Genomic DNA, 5,251 nt, shown 5'->3' with positions numbered 1-5,251 from the left:
CCAACGAAGGCAACATTTTTACATCTAAACCGGTTCTTCTAGGTTGTCATGAAGGCATATTTGTCAAAGTATGGTGAGAGAACATATTTTATTTAATGATCTTTTTAGCTTTTTTTTTTTCACTTTTAAGTATTTCAACATCTGGTATAAAACCTTCCACTTATACTGTTTTGCTCAGGACCTGAGAATGTTAGAGGCAGGCCTATTGGTGTCTGTTTTGATGGTTGTCTTGTTCTGATTGGTAGGCATTTGTACCATATTGGCTGTTAAATATTTTAAATATCACCCTTGCTTAGCTGCAAGTTTATTTCTGCAGCATAGATTCCACAGGGTAGGACTGATTGGTAAAAGGATTTGTTTAATTCTAATTTTAATTAGTATTATCATATGCCATATTTTATCATTCACATTTAATGTCTTTAAGATCAGGATGCATCTAATAATCAAAGAGAAGAAAGTATTGTATCATTGTTCAATTGGCAGTATTCTCTTCCTTTGATAAAATAATGGTACATCTTTGCTATAGACTGAATGTTTGTGTCCATTCAAAATTCATATGTTGAAATATAATTTCCATAATGATAGTATTAGGAAGTGGTGCCTTCGGGAGGTTATTAGGTCATGAGGCTGGAGCCTTCATGAATGGGACTTGTGCCCTTGTAAAGAGACCCCAGAGAGTTTTCCTATCCCTCCTTTGATGTGAGGGTACAGAAACAGGGAACAGGCTCTTACCAGACACCTCATCTACAGCACCTAGTCTTGGAATTCCCAGTTCCCAAGCAGAGAAATGAATGTTGTTCAAGCCACCCAGTCTATGGGATTTTTGTTATAGCAGCCTAAATTGACTAGACAGTCTTACAATTGCTATCTTAGATTTGATGAAATACAGTATTGTCCTACTGTAGCAGTTCCCATACCCACTATCACTGTAGGAGAGTTCCTGTCTTTTGGCCTGCAGCAGGTGGTATCACTCTTTTTAAAACTTTTTGTCAATCTTTTGAGTAAAAAATAATATAACTCTTGCTTTAACTTGGATTTCCCTACTTACTAGTGATGTTGAGATTTTTAAAAACATACTTATTAAATATTTATCTTTTTGTAAATTAGTTATATACTTTTTCTATTTTTAAATTGTGTTTTCTCTGTTTGTTACCAATATATAGATATTATATTATAGACATTAAACTTTGGTCTATCATTCTATTGTAAACAGAAATTATATAGGGGAGAAATGCGATGCAAGGGAATGGTTGGTGAGTCACCCCACAGTGTTGGGGGCTTTGATGTTCAAACCAGTCATTCTTTGACATCTTCCCTCCTGGCTTCCCATGGAAAATCGGGAATTCTACATGAATTGTGGGAGGTGTGATCCAGTGACTAATGAAATCAGAGGCCTTGGTTCCCCGACCCCTGCTAAGGTTAGATGGGGAGAAACAGAATCCAACAATGTATAAAACATATTATATACCCTTACTAGATGGGATTTATCCCATGTATCCAAGTTGATTCAATATAAAAAATTAATGTAATACTCACATTAATAAAGGACAAAGGATGAAACCACATGATCAATCATCTCAAAAGCTTCAGTGAAGCATTTGGCAAAATCCAACCCCCTTTAATAATTTAAAAAACTCAACAAACTAGAAATAGAAGGAAACTTCCACAAACTGTTAAGGGGCATCTGTAAAAACCCACAACTAACCTCATATGTAATAGTGAAAGGCAGGATTCTTTCCCCCCAAGATCAAGAACAAAATAATGATGTCCATTCTCACCAGTTCTATTCAACATCATACCTGAGCTTCTCATTAGGGCAATTCAGCAAGAAAAAGTAATAAAAAGTATCCAGATTGAAAATGAGGAAGTGAAACTATCTCCATTTTCAGATGACATGATGTTATATATAGAAAATCCTAAGGAAACCACTAAAAAACTATTAGAAATAATAAACAAGTTTAGCAAGTTTGCAAGATACAAGATAAATTTTTATAAATCAATTGTATTTCTATACATTAGCAATGAAAAATCTGAAAGTGAAATTAAGAAAACCATTCCTTTAACAGTTGCATCAAAAGGAATAAAATACTTAGGAATAAATTGAACAAAAGAAATGTAAAACTTGCACAGTAAAAACTACCAAACACTGTCAAAAGAAAGACCTAAATAAATAGAAAGACATTCCATGTTCATGGACCAGAAAACTTAATATAGTAAATTGGGCAATACTCCTCAAGTTGACTTACGGATTCTAAATGTAAGAGCTATACCTGTAAAACCCTTAAAACAAAACATAAGAGTAAATCTTTATAACTTTGAATTAGGCAGTTGTTTTTTTTACATATGATACTAAAAGTACAATTTTTGTGCCTCAAAGGACACAATCAAGAAAAAAAAATAGAATGGGAGAAAAAATGTGCAAATCCTATATTGATAACGGACTTGTACCTAGGATATAGAACAAGTTTTTACAACTCAACAATATAAAAGTAAATAACTCTACTTTAAAATGGGCAAAGGATTGAGGGGGGCCTGGGTGGGTCAGCCAGTTAAGCCTTAGACTTTTGATTTTGGTTCAGGTCGTGATCTCACAATTCGTGAGATCAAGCTCTGCATTGGGCTCTGTGCTAACAGTGAAGAGTCTGCTTGGGATTCTTTCTCTCCCTCTCTCTTTCTCTGCCCCTCCCCCACTCGTGCTTGCGAGCTCTCTTTCTCTCAAATAAACTCTAAAAGAGAACATTAAAAAAATAAATAAAATGGGCAAAGGACTGAATACACATTTCTTCAAAGAAGATTTAAGAATAACCAATAAGCACACAAAGCAATGCTCAACATCATTAGTCATGAACCAGAAATGCAAATCAAAACCACAATAAGATATCACTTCACACCCACTAGGGTGGCTGTAATAAAAATAAATGGGAAGTAAGATAAGGGTGTGGAGAAATTGAAACTCATATATTGCTGATGGAATGTTTGGCAGTTCCTCAAAAAATAAATCTAGAGTTACCCAGAAATTTCAGCAATTCCACTTGTACGTATAAACATAAGAAAACTGAAACACAAGTCCATACAAATATCTGTATACAGTGTTCATAGCAGCATTATTCATAACAGCTCAAAAGTAGAAACAACTCAAATGTCATCAACTGATGAATGGATAAACAAAATGTGGTATATCCATACAATCAAGTTGTTATTTGGCTATAAAAAGGAATGAAGTAATGATACATGAAAAAACATGGAAAAACCTTGAACACTTTATGCTGAGAAGCCTGTCACAAAGGACATACATTGAATTATTTCATTTATACGGAATGTCCAAAATAGATAAACTCATGATGATAGGAAGTAGGTAAGTGGTTGCCAGGGAAGGTGAGAAGGAGCGGATGGAGAATGACTGTTAATGTGTATGGGGTTTCTTGTTCGGGTGATGCAAATTTACCAGAATTAGATAGTGGTGCTTGTTACAGAACTTTTTGAAATCACTAACAATGATTGAATTTTATACCTTAAAAGAGTGAATTTTATGGTATATCAATTATATTTCAATAGATCTGTTATTGAAAAAAAAGTGGCTGCTTGTTTTGGACCACAGACCATAGTTTACCAACCCCCTGTTGCATACAAATATTTACTGTCATAGAAGAAATTACCATGCTATGGTAATTAAGATTATGAACTCTAGAGTCACCTGAGTTTGAATCCCAGATCTGCCACTAGTTATTGTGTATTGCTGGGGGGTTATAATAACATCTATCTTCTAGGTAGGGTGAAATGGGTTGATGCATGGAAAGCACTCACAGCAGTGCCTGGCACAGAAGTATTCAGTGGTTATCGCTATTTTTATTATTCACTCTGATTGAAAAAGTAGCTCGACTAATTCGATAAGATGATTTTTATTTGGTGCTCTGGTCAGAACCAGCAGCTTAATAAGAATGTCCTCTGTTCCCCATCCAGGTCACTAGCAGATCATGAGGCTGGCAGCCGGAAAAATGAGGATGAATCGTTAATACACACTAGAAAATATGTTCTTATCTCTAGGAAATATTGTCAGCACCCTGAAGGGCTTTTCTTTTTCTATATCTAAAATATATTGTGGGAAATTAATTAGTTTTCTCAATCTAATTTCTAGTGTCAGCTGTGACATCACAAAGCAAACTCCCAGATGGTACCAACTGAACCCTTTATCAGCTTTGTTAGCACTGATGCCAAAATGAAACTGGCCCAGCAGCCCCATCAAAATTTACATGCTAATGGGTAGACCCTTGTGAATGAAGTTAAGCAGAAAATGAATCATTAGGTAACATTCCTCTAGCAAAATCATCCTAGATTTTAAGTAATAATGAAACAGCAAGGAGTAAACTCAAGACTGAAAAAGAATGTAAAATAGAAACATGGCATGCACTTAGAAATGGAGAAATCATTTCTAAAAAAACAAGAAGTTCAAAGGGAAATTATAAACACAAATTAGCTTTCTTTCCTTTTAGTTGAAAATTGAGATTTTCAGGAAAAGTTAACATTTTAAGGCAAATTTAGTTTTCACTTAAAGAGCAAGACAGAATTCCAGTGGTTTTAGTCTTCTGTCTTCTGTGGAAAGCCTACTGCTAAGTATTCAGTTTGTCATTGTTATTGCTAACATGTTTGATCCATACACTCCTTTTGTTCATTCCGTGGCTCTTAACCATCTGTCATGTTTTCTGGAGAGCATCATAAACACATTTAGGTTAAACCATATGGTCATGAAACCTGTCATCCTATTATAATGAAAGTCTGGTTGGTTCTTTTTCTTGTGTTTGTTTGTTTTTAACAGAAATGCACTTGACCATTCTTCTTTAAAAGCATCATCCTAATCCTGGAACCAAACTTCAGTCTGATAATAAATCAACTCTGAGTCTACAGCAACTTAAAGTAAACAACCTGAATAACAGATGTTTTGAAATGGCCAAATTTTCTCATCAATTTTACTCAAATACTATGTGAAATGGCTTTGGGGCCTTCATTATATTGGCCTCCTCAGTTTTACTTCCGCACCTCCAATGCTTTTTCCTTCAATCATCCTAAACTACCCACTCTTTAGGTTTGTCATCATCAAAACTGTGCCACCTCTGAAAGCCTTACCTCAGGCATCCCATGTTTAGCTCATCACCTCTGATGCTACAACTCAGCAATTCTTCCATCTTGCCAAGACCTTCAGTTCAGTGACTCTACCCCTTGTTCATTCTCCATAACCTCCCTCATGACTTCACTT

This window comes from Lynx rufus, unplaced genomic scaffold (assembly GCF_022079265.1).
Source record: "Lynx rufus isolate CCGP_SWC_20201006 ecotype Redwood Valley unplaced genomic scaffold, mLynRuf1.p SCAF_2, whole genome shotgun sequence".
NCBI lineage: Eukaryota > Metazoa > Chordata > Mammalia > Carnivora > Felidae > Lynx > Lynx rufus.
Note: the sequence above shows the minus strand (reverse complement) of the source record.